At 44.0% G+C, this 12,504-nt stretch overlaps 1 pseudogene; it reads left to right on the forward strand.

Moving 5' to 3' along the window:
- The first annotated feature begins 11,984 nt into the window (after positions 1-11,984).
- LOC140394634 (U2 spliceosomal RNA) lies at positions 11,985-12,198 on the forward strand (annotated as a pseudogene).
- Positions 12,199-12,504: the final 306 nt, after the last annotated feature.

Consider the following 12,504-nt stretch of genomic DNA (forward strand, 5'->3'; position numbering starts at 1 on the left):
GAAGGCTAATTATAACAATATCAGACAGGAACTGAAGAACATAGACTGGGGGCGGATGTTGGATGGTAAATGAACATCTGACATGTGGGAGGCTTTCAAATGCCAGTTGAAAGGAATTCAGGACCGGCATGTTCCTGTGAGGAAGAAGGATAAATGTGGCAAATTTTGCGATCCTTGGATAACGAGGGATATTGTAGGCCTCGTCAAAAAGAAAAAGGAGGCATTTGTCAGGGCTAGAAGGCTGGGAACAGAAAAAGCCTGTATGGAATATAAGGAAAGTAGGAAGGAACTTAAGCAAGGAGTCAGGGGAGCTAAAAGGGGTCACGAAAAGTCATTGGCAAATAGGGTTAAGGAAAATCCCAAGGCTTTTTACACGTACATAAAAAGCAAGAGGGTAGCCAGGAAAAGGATTAGCCCACTGAAGGACAGGGGAGGGAATTTGTTTGTGGAGCCAGAGGAAATGGGGGAGGTACGAAATGAATACTTTGCATCAGTATTCACCAAAGAGAAGGAATTGGTGGATGTTGAGTCTGGTGAAGGGTGTGTAGATAGCCTGGGTCACATTGAGATCCAAAAAGACGAGGTGTTGGGTGTCTTGAAAAATATTAAGGTGGATAAGTCCCCAGGGCCTGATGGGATCTACCCCAGAATACTGAAGGAGGCAAGAGAGGAAATTGCTGAGGCCTTGATAGAAATCTTTGGATCTTCACTATCTGCAGGTGATGTCCCAGAGGACTGGAGAATAGCCAATGTTGTTCCTTTGTTTAAGAAAGGTAGCAAGGATAATCCAGGGAACTACAGGCCGGTGAGCCTTACGTCAGTGGTAGGGAAATTACTGGAGAGAATTCTTCGAGACAGAATCTACTCCCATTTGGAAGCAAGGGGTCATATTAGCGAGCGGCAGCATGGTTTTGTGAAGGGGAGGTTGTGTCTCACTAACTTGATAGAGTTTTTCGAGGAGGTCACAAAGGTGATTGATGCAGGTAGGGCAGTGGATGCTGTCTATATGGACTTCAGTAAGGCCTTTGACAAGGTCCCTCATGGCAGACTGGTACAAAAAGTGAAGTCACACGGGATCAGAGGTGAGCTGGCAAGATGGATACAGAACTGGCTAGGTCATAGAAGGCAGAGAGTAGCAATGGAAGGGTGCTTTTTTGGCTAGGTCATAAAAGGCAGAGAGTAGCAATGGAAGGGTGCTTTTCTGATTGGAGGGCTGTGACTAGTGGTGTTCCACAGGGATCAGTGCTGGGACCTTTGCTGTTTGTAGTATATATAAATGATTTGGAGGAAAATGTAACTGCTCTGATTAGTAACTTTGCGGACGACACAAAGGTTGGTGGAATTGTGGATAGCAATGAGGACTGTCAGAGGATACAGCAGGATTTAGATCATTTGGAGACTTGGGCGGCGAGATGGCAAATGGAGTTTAATTCAGACAAATGTGAGGTGATGCATTTCGGAAGGTCTAATACAGGTAGGGAATATACAGTGAATGGTAGAACCCTCAAGAGTATTGAAAGTCAGAGAGATCTAGGAGTACAGGTCCACAGGTCACTGAAAGGGGCAACACAGGTGGACAAGGTAGTCAAGAAGGCATACGGCATGCTTGCCTTCATTGGCCGGGGCATTGAGTATAAAAATTGGCAAGTCATGTTGCCGCTGTATAGAATCTTAGTTAGGCTACACTTGGAGTATAGTGTTCAATTCTGGTCGGCACACTACCAGAAGGATGTGGAGGCTTTAGAGAGGGTGCAGAAGAGATTTACCAGGATCTTGCCTGGTATGGAGGGCATTAGCTATGAGGAGAGGTTGAATCAACTTTGTTTGTTCTCACTGGAACGAAGAAGGTTGAGGGGCGACCTGATAGAGGTCTACAAAATTATGAGGGTCATAGACAGAGTGGATAGTCAGAGACTTTTTCCCAGGGTAGAGGGGTCAATTACTAGGGGGCATAGGTTTAAGGTGCGAGGGGCAAGGTTTAGAGTAGATGTACGAGGCAAGTTTTTTTACACAGAGGGTAGTGGGTGCCTGGAATTCGCTGCCGGAGGAGGTGGTGGAAGCAGGGACGATAGTGACATTTAAGGGGCATCTTGACAAATACATGAATAGGATGGGAATAGAGGGATACGGACCCCGGAAGTGTAGAAGATTTTAGTTTAGACGGGCAGCATGGTCGGCGCAGGCTTGGAGGGCCAAAGGGCCTGTTCTTGTGCTGTACTTTTCTTTGTTCTTTGTAAAACAGAAAATGCTCAGCGCATCTGGCACCAGCTACCTGGAGGGCAAAACATTGCAGTTTGAAAACCTTTCATCGGAACTTAGTAATCCTTTCTGAGCTCTCCTTAAGGGTCACTGACCTGAAACATTCAGTCTGTTTCTCTCTCCACAGATGATGCCAGATCTGCTGAGTATTTCCAGTATTTTCTGTTTATATTTCAGACTTTGAAAGTTGCCACTCAAGTGGATAGAGCTGTGAAGAAGGCCTATGGTGTGCTCGCGTTCATTAACAGAGGGATTGAATTTAAGAGCCGTGAGATGATGATGCAGCTGTACAAAACTTTGGTAAGGCCACATTTGGAGTACTGTGTACGGTGCAGACTCAAAGGGCCGAATGGCCTCCTTCTGCACTGTAAATTCAATGATAATCTATGATTAATCTCGGACAAAGGTTCGGCACAACATCGTGGGCCGAAGGGCCTGTTCTGTGCTGTATTTTCTAAAAAAAAAAAAATTATCAGCACTCATTGTATTTTGCTTTTGTATCACATTACTGAACCCAATCCATATGGTCTGTGTCCTGTCATTGCAACACCATGCTTTGCGTGAGATTTGAGCTCATTTAAATCCACTTATACAGAGTTAAAATTGGCCCCAATTATTGGATTGGATTGGATTTGTTTATTGTCACGTGTTCCAAGGTAGTGAAAAGTATTGTTCTGTGTGCAGCTCAGACAGATCATTCGTACATGAAAAGACAATACATCGGGCAAACATAAAATACACAATGTACATAAAATACACAATGTATAAATTATTATTAGAATCATAGTTCAATGACTTTGATGTAACTTTTAACCTTTATTATGTCAGTGCTTTTCAATTGTCCAAAACTCTGCTTGCTATACCCTAACTCACACCACATATTGTTCACCCATCACCCTGGTACTTGCTGACCTATGTTGGCTTTCAGCCTGGTAACCTCTCACCATTAACATTTCATCCTTGTTTTAAAATTCCTCAAATCTTTGCAACTCTCTATTTCTGTAGCCTCCTCCACCCCACAACAGATGAGCAACTCAAACTCGGCATCCAGCTGTGGGCCACCAGCAGCAGCAGAATTATAAAGAACAACAACCTGTAACCTCATGGCCCAACATATCCACCACTCCACTATTACCATCAAGTCGGGGGATCCACTCTGGTTCAATGAAGAGTGCAGGAGAGCATGCCAGGAGCCATATAAATACAGTGGCTGCAGGCACAGGTTAGAGGCTAGGGAACCTGAGGCATGTACCTCACCTCCTGACTCCCCAAGGCCTGTCTACCATCTACAAGGCACACGTCAGGAGTGTGATGGAATACTTCCCACTTGCGTGGATGAGTGCAGCTCCAACAACATCCAAGAAGCTCGACACCATCCAGGACAAAGCAACCCACTTGGTTGGCACCCATCCACAAACATTTACTCTCTCCACCATTGAAAAACAGTAGCAGTTGTGTGTACCATCTGCAAGATGCACTGCAAGATTGCACCAAGGCTCCTTCGACAGCACCTTCCAAACACATGACTCCTACCATCTAGATCAAAGGACAAGGGCAGCCAACAACACCACCTTGATGTTTCCCTCCAAGTCACTCACCATCCTGACTTGGAAACAGATCACTGTTCCTTCACTGTCACTGAGTCAAAATCCTGGAATCCTTCTCCTCGTGTCTGCATGTGTTTCGCCCCCACAGCCCAAAGGTGTGCAGGTTAGGTGGATTGGCCACGCTAAATTGCCCCATAATTGTAAAAAAAAAAAAATTAAAAATAAAATAAAATGTAAATATAAAATCTTGGAAACCCCTCCCTAACAGCAGAGTGGGTGTACCTGCTTACAGTACCAAATGAACTGCAGTGGTTCAAGAAGGAAGCTCACCCACCACCTTCGCAAGGGCAACTAGGGATGGGCAATAAATTCTGGCCTAACCAACAGCGCCTGAATCCCATGAATGAATTTTAAAAATCACAGAAACCTGAAGCTCATGTAACAGACATGATGAGCCTGAAAGTTCATCCTATTCATGACACTGGGCCTGAATGCTTCAAACAAATCTATGTATTCGAACTGTTTTACACTCAAGGGACCAACACAGAAAATACGCCTTTTAAGGCTGGAAAAATGGGGTCATCTTATTTGCTACGTTGAGTTTTACACCGCAATCGATAGTAGGTAAGAATGGACCTTGCACAGTAGCACAAATGGATAGCACTGTGGCTTCACAGTGCCAGGATCCTAGGTTCGATTCCCCGCTGGGTCACTGTCTGTGCGGAGTCTACACGTTCTCCCCATGTCTGCGTGGGTTTCCCCCGGGTGCTCCGGATTCCTCCCACCATCCAAAGACGTGCAGGTTAGGTGGATTGCCCTTCGTGACCAAAACGATTAGGCGGGGTTATTGGGTTACAGGGATAGGGTGGAAGTGAGGGCTTAAGTGGGTCGGTGCAGACTCGATGGGCCGAATGGCCTCCGTCTGCACTGTATGTTCTAAGTGAGAGTAGTTCCATCCAGCTAGACAACAGTGGAAAGGTGTTGGAAAAGGGTGGAGTGGTCAAGCAATACAAAGGCTGAAGACAGATCGGGAAGAATGAGGAGGGACAGTTTACCTTTGTCACAGTCACTTGGGATGTCCTTTGTGACTTTGATAAGAGCTCTTTTGGTACTGTGGCAGGGACAGAAACCTGATGGGAGGAATTCAAACATGGAATTCCAAGAAAGATGGGAATGGATTCTGGAAGCGACAACATGTTCAAGGACGAAGATTATGAATGACAGAATTTCACACCAGGAAGTCAAACATCAAACAGGAGTGAACACTTGAGAACATTTTATACAAATGACTGATGAGCTCCAGGGGTGTATTCAATGTTCATCTTACTAAACAAGTCAAATTGGCTTCTTATCGGTTAGCTTCAATTTTCATCTGTGGGATAGTAGGTGGTTATTTTTCACCATAATCAAAAGACGAACAAAATCTCAAGACCAAGTAATTATGTATCTTTGAAGCAATGAATTTCTGAGAATCTGACGCTGTTACCTGATAATTCATTACAGAGAAAAACAAGCACTCTTTCTTTCTTCACTGTAAGGGAATAATTATTGACCAGACAAGAAGTGCACAGAGAAAGCAGTCAGTAATCCATGTTATACCAGTAATCTCGTACGAATCCTTAAGCAAGGAACAAAATAAGTCAGATCAGTGTATACTTATTTAACTTTGGGAAAGACTTTGCTCATTGAAGTTTTTAAAGAGTGAACCACATAGAATTAATTATAAATTAGATTGCTAGACTAAATATTGTCTTGTTACCAGAAAGAGAGACAGTTAATATTAATAAATGTAAATAGTCTTTCAAGGGCAGTGACCTCCTTAGTCCTCAAAAGATACAGAAACAAAAGAAATATGCTGATGACACCAATCTGCATGCCCAGATGTTCAATCACTGATACCTACAACATCTCCATTACTAAATTGGAATTCCCTATCACATTTGTCCTAGGCCCACAGCACAAAACCTTCTCAGATGAGTGCGGCTCCAACAACATACAAGAGGCTTGGCACCATCCAGAACAAATCGGTCTGCTTGACTGGCGCCTCATCCACCACTAAAATATTCACTCACTCCCTCCACCAGTGACACAGTGGCAGCAGTGTACTGCAAGATGCACTGTATCACCTCACCAAAGTCTCTTTAATCGTAATTTCCAATCACACAGGTTGTTTTAGCTCAGTTGGCTGGTCAGCTGGTTCATGATGCAGGGCAAGGCCAGCAGCATGGGTTCAATTCCTGTACTAGCTGAGATTATTCATGAAGGCCCTGCCGTCTCTTTTTTTTAAACTTAGTGTACCCAATTCATTTTTTCCAATTAAGGGGCAATTTAGTGTGGCCAATCCACCTACCCTGCACACCTTTGGGTTGAGGGAGCGAAACCCACACAAACACGGGGAGAATGTGCAAACTCCACACGAACAGTGACCCAGAGCCGGGATCTAACCTGGGACCTTGGCGCCGTGAGGCAGCAATGCTAACCACCGTGCCACAGTGCTGCCCGGCCCTGCCTTCTCAATCTTGTCCCTCACCTGCGATACGGTGATCCTCAGGTTAAATCGCCACTGCGCCGGCGCCAATGGCACCGATTCTCTGCTCTCCGGAGACCGGCGTCGGGGCGCCATCGCGCGATTCGCGCCCGGCCTGGGCTGAGAGAATCCCACCCTACATTGGTTCAAGCAGGCAGCTCATCATTACCTTGTCACGGGCAATTAGGAATCGGCAATGAGTGCTGGTATTGCTCACATCCCATGAACAAATTAAAATAAATTCAACATTAATTGGAATCCTCTTTAAGTGAGGACACAGAACTGCTCCAGGTTTGATGGACCCTCTGGTCTTTCCCAATTTTGTACATATGTACATACCTGCGCAGCGCCTTCCAAGATCGCAGCATATCTCAATGAAATGTTTTGAAATGTAATCTCTGTTGTAATGTAGGAAATACAGCAGGCAATTTGTGCACAGTAAGATCACACAAACAGCAATGTGGTAATAACTAGATAATCTGTTTCAGTGAGGTTGGTTGAAGGATAACTATTGGCCAGGACACTGGGAAGAACTCCCCAGCTCTTCTTCACAATAGTGCTGTGGGATCTTTTATGTCTGTTTGCCGATGGGGCCTCAGTACAAAATCGTACCCGGATAGGATTCTGACACAAGTACAATTCTGCAGTCTCCATCACACGAGACACAATAGCAGACAAAGGTAGTGAGCAAAACCATGGAAAGAGATCACCTGAATCCAGCTCGTTGGACCAATGCCTTTTTTCTACTAACTGCTACTCAATGGCTGCAGCATGGGGAATCTTTGGCTGTGACAGTGAGATTTCCATCCACCTCTTACACCACTAAGCTGAACTGAAACCTTCAACCTCCTCACTTGGCATAGCTCAATTAGTATCACTAAATATAGATTAACTGGTCGAGATCTCATTGTTATTGTGGGTGCTTGCTGTATGCAAATTAACTTCTGCACTTCCTACAACACTGACTATACTTCAAAAGTACTTCATTGGCTGGAGAAACATAGGAAAGAGGAGCAGGAGTGGGCCTTTCAGCGCATCAAACCTCTGCCATTCAACTAGATCATGGCTGACCTCTACCTCGAAGCCATTTTCCTGACTATCCCCATATCCGTTAACATCTTTATTGTGCGGAAATCTACTGATCTCTGTCTTGAACATGCTCAATGACTGAACCTCTGTAGTCCTTTGTAAGAATTGTGTATGTTTCAAAGAGATCACCTCTCATTCTTCTGAACCCTAGAGAATACAGGGTCAGCCTCCTCAATCTCTCCTCGTAAGACAATCTTGCCCTCCCACAAATCAGTCTGGTGAACCTTCGTTGCACTCCTTCTGTGGCAGGTGTCCTTCCTTAGGTAAGGAGGCCAAAACCATACACATCACTCCAGATACGGTCTCACCATGACTCTATACCAGGGTTTCCCAGATTTGTTCAGCCATGGAACCCTTTGACCTCCCAAAACAACCGAGGGAACCCCTAAGAAACATTGTTGTTACGTTGAATCGTTAAACCACAAAAAATTGATTGTTTTGCGCAATAGGTACAACATACAAAATTATAGAAGTATTTTCTATTTCTTACATGTATACATTTATTGTAATTAAAAATTTATCTTATTCAACAAATATTAAGTCTTACCTTTTTGTCATATTTAATGGGAGGAGTGATGCTGCTTCTTTTGTTTGTTTAGTATTAGGAGTGTTGCTGGAGAGCACCTCATACATGTACACAGACTCTCGCTCTCCCTCTTTCACACATGCCCTACACCCTCAGCTACTCTCCCACTCACTTCCCTCTTTCTCACATGAACGTACTCTCACACCTCTCTCCCTCCCTCCACAGGCACTCCCTCCCTTGCTGTTGCCTCACTCGCTCCATGGCCGCATCCTCTCCCACCCCATTGCCCGCTGCCTCCCTCACCCCATGGCTGCTATCTACCACTCTCCAATATCCACTCCCTTCCTTGCTCCCACCCTGGCAGCATGGTAGCATAGTGGTTAGCACAGTTACTTTACAGCTCCAGGGTCCCAGGTTCAATTCCCAGATTGGGTCACTGTGTGGAGTCTGCACGTTCTCCCTGTGTGTGCATGGGTTTCCTCCCACGTCCAAAGATGTGCGGGTTAGGTGGATTGGCCATGCTAAATTGCCCTTAGTGTCCAAAAAGGTTAAGTGGGGTTACTGGGATAGGGTGGAAGTGTGGGCTTGGGTAGGGTGCTCTTTCCAAGGGCCGGTGCAGACCCGATGGGCCAAATGGCCTCCTTCTGCACTGTAAATTCTTTGATTCTATGACCTCTGGGCACTTACTTTGCTGGCGTTTACAGCTGGCCCAATCAAAGGTTGGTATCTCAGTGCATAGGCTCCTCACTAGCAAGTCTATCAACAGCCAATGCAGGGTGAAACCAACCTCTGATTGGACAAGCAACTTCATAGAATTTCTCAAGTTTTATAATCAGCCTGGCCTACTGCCAAATCCTTGGATGGGTCCAATGGAACCCCAGGATTTCCTAGAATCTGGTTTGGGAAACCCTACTCTATTGCAGAGAGACATCTTTACTCCTGTACTCAAATCCTCTTGCAATAAAAAACAACATACGCTTAGCTTTCCTAATTGCTTGCTGCACCTACTTGTTAGCTTTCATGAAAAAGGACGACCAGGTCCCTTTGGAGCACAACACTTCCCAATTTTTCACTATTTAAGAAATACTCTGCATTTCTGTTTATCCTATTAAAGTGAATAACATTGCAATTTTCCACATTATATTCCATCTGCTATGTTCTTGCCTACTCACTTAGCTTGTCTAAATCTCTTGACGTCTCTTTGCATCTTCCTCACAACTCACATGCCCACCTGTTTTCTATCATCAGCAAACTTGTAAATATTGCATTTGGTTTCCACATCAAATTAATTGATTTAGATTGTGAATAGCTGGGGCCTACGCACTGCCCCATTACTAAGAGCCTGCAACCTGAGAATGACCTATGTTTATTCCTATCTCTGTTTTCTGTCCTTTAACCAGTTTTCAATCCAAGCCAGTATATTACCCCAATCCCATGTCTCAAATTTTGTTTATTGACCTCTTATGTTGGACCTTATCAAAAGCCATCTGAAAATTCAGATATACCATATCCACTGGTTCCCCCTTATCTATTTTGCTAGTATTCTGCTGTAAACCTGTAAATACAAGTTTTTATTTCCCTGGACTCTGCACCTGGTGCAAAGCAGTTGGAGCCCATCCCAACATCCAGACTCAGTGGTTTGGGTTTTGTGCACCCCCTTGTGTCTGTCGCTGGCATGTACAAGCCCCAGATTAACCTCAGGCCTTGTTATAAAGATGCTGAGAACCCAGCTCAATGTATGTTCTCAGATCTGAATGCTGGAATATATATAATGGAAAGGATCTTCTGCGGCATGTTTACTACAAATCAAAGATAACACACACACAGGCTATCAGGTCCCCGATGGCATATAAACGTTAGGTGCTCATAAAAGATTGATAAATGAATAGAGTATAGATAACTGCCCATAAGTATTGCCAGGAAGAAACAGCATGGAATGGGCCAAGAGTTTGGTCATTACAGAGCTGGTTACCTTCTGTTGGACAGTGTGAGGTCTTGTAGCATCAATGTTGTCAGTATCCTGCATGATACACCAATTGGACAGGGTTAAAAAGAAAAGTAAGGAGAAATATTAAATTAAAAATTAAATTTAAAAAACAGCAAAACTGAAACCAGAGACACCCACTACACAAGTACTAATTTGGTAAGTTCAAATCCTGCCCTGACAGTTGGGGAATTTAAATTTGGTTCATTAAATAAATCTATGACAAAAAAAAATCTAGTTTGCATAATAGCAACTATGAAATTACTGTGACATTGTGGGGAAAAAAAACCATCGAGGTTCACGAATGCCATTCGGGGAAGGAAATCTGCCGCCCTTACTGGAGCTGGTCTATATGTGACCCCTGACCCACAGCAATGTGGCTAACTCTTACCTGCCCTCTGAAATAGCCCAGCTAGCCACTGGTTGTATTTAACAAGATGGCTTATCATCACTGTCTCCCGGGCAATAGGGATGACCTTGCCAGTATGTCCATGTCCCATGAACCAAAACAAAACCTTGCAGTTCGATACCAAGGACATTTGTCTGCATCTTTTGCCTTTTAACTGATGGTCAACTATGATTCAACCTCCTGTTTATGGGAATCTGGGCTATATGTGAAAGAAATTGCTGCTCTGTAAATTACCTACAAGGTCTTAAAGCTGGCAATCAATTCTGTCCTAATAGGGTATAACTCACTCTAAGCTATTACTGCACTAATAGCCTTGTGAAAATGAGTATTCAGTTATATTTATGTCAATATTGTTTTAAAATTGTCGTAATGGAAACTCCCAATGGAATCCAAGCTCTCCCTGGTAGACGCTACAGTGCAAAATCGTCCCCGGTTTGGGATGGAACAGGAATGTGCAATTCATGTATCTGAGCTGCTCAGTCTGTTCCATTGTCGGTGCCAAACACACAGAGTGTGCGCACATTCGACCCAGCAGCCGCATTAATCCCTCACCATGCCATATTGCAGCTTGAGAACTTGGTCGCAGCACAACCTTTGGAACAAACATTGACAGGAAGGGCGCCAGTCATTAAAAAAGAGGTCAAACACCCTTGCACTGGCACCCGTAACTCTTTGCCTTGGGCTTCAGTGCCCCTCAACTGGTGCCCAGTGTTCCTCTCCTGCATATTGGAGAAACTAAGGGCCCTTCACCACAGCAGCTGGTGATAACAATGCACTTCCAGGTTTAACAAGAGGCATACCTGAATGATCACTGAAGTAGGAAAGTACATTCACCTTGCATTATCTAACAAGGCCAGTGCACTTGTGTACAGCACTCAACACCAAAGGGTTTGAATCCAAATGATCAGATTATGGGATATTTGAAGGAGAAGGGATAATGAAGCCGACAGTTGCCTCTTTACCTTAATAAAACTGAACATTTTGATTGCTGGAAAGACATTGGGAGATCTTCAAACAATAATCCAGGGAGGCTGTTGGAGCCTTTAGCTTTCTGTTCAATCATCTTGGATTGTGGGGTTCGTCATCTCAAACAAAGTAGTGATCTAAATGACTAATGTACTGAGATCAATGGGAAATTGAAGGCTTCAGTTTCTCTTTTTAAACAGCCTGCCCAGGTTGTAAATTGTGAGAGTTCAGTGATTGGATGAACTAGTATCTTACTTTGCCTCTTTGCTTCTACATAGAAATTCAAAGAGATAACAACATGGAAACATGGCCATTCAGCTCAACCTGTTTGTTTCAGCAATTACCCTCCTCATGCAGTTCCCTGTTCCACTTTTCCTTTGCCCATCTCTCTAATCTAATCTTGAATGTTAACGTAATTTCTACCCCGACTGTGCCTATGTATTGCTTGATTGAAATAACCTGTTGCGACTGGGTGTTTTTCCCTCCTGTGGACTACCGGAGAATGTGACGGCCATTACCTATCACCTCCAGTCAGTGGTCCACGGTGATCGAGGCTTAATTGGTTAAACATGTGGATCTGGACACAACAGTGCAGAAGACACAGGTTTCAGTTCATTTGGAAATCTGTTTATATACAGTCAAACTGCACTCACCACAGCTCATGATGGGGAGAAGGGATCACTTCTCGGCCTTTTGGCTAAGGTCAAGTGCAGTATCTACTCTGTCTTTTGGCTCAGATCTGGTATGTCTCTCTTGTGGGGACCATGAATTGGATTCAATTTGAATTTGAATTGGTTTTTGGAGCAGGTAAGGAGCTGGATTAGGGGTTCGCCCCTGACCACACTCTGAGCCCTGGCTTTGTAACTCTGAAAAAGTAATAATATATTTTTTTAAATGATGGGGAGAAGAGGAAACTGTAAGAGTTTATGGTTTCCTAGCCTCCCTGCCTGACATACCTCTGTCTGATCTCCCATAGGTTTACGTTAAGTAAAGGCACACTTCAATTCAACTCAATTTGACTTTATTTTTCAAAGGAAATTCATTTTGGGCAACAACACCTGTTTGTTGAACAAAAACGTAAAATAATAACAATAAAAGAAATAAAATGGCCCTTTCACAGAGATCTAACTTTAATTATCCACAAAAAGCAGGACACATTGAACCAGGCCAATCACCGCCCCATCTGTCTTTTGTTTT

The sequence above is a fragment of the Scyliorhinus torazame genome, chromosome 17 (genome assembly GCF_047496885.1).
Source record: "Scyliorhinus torazame isolate Kashiwa2021f chromosome 17, sScyTor2.1, whole genome shotgun sequence".
NCBI classification, from domain to species: Eukaryota; Metazoa; Chordata; class Chondrichthyes; order Carcharhiniformes; family Scyliorhinidae; genus Scyliorhinus; species Scyliorhinus torazame.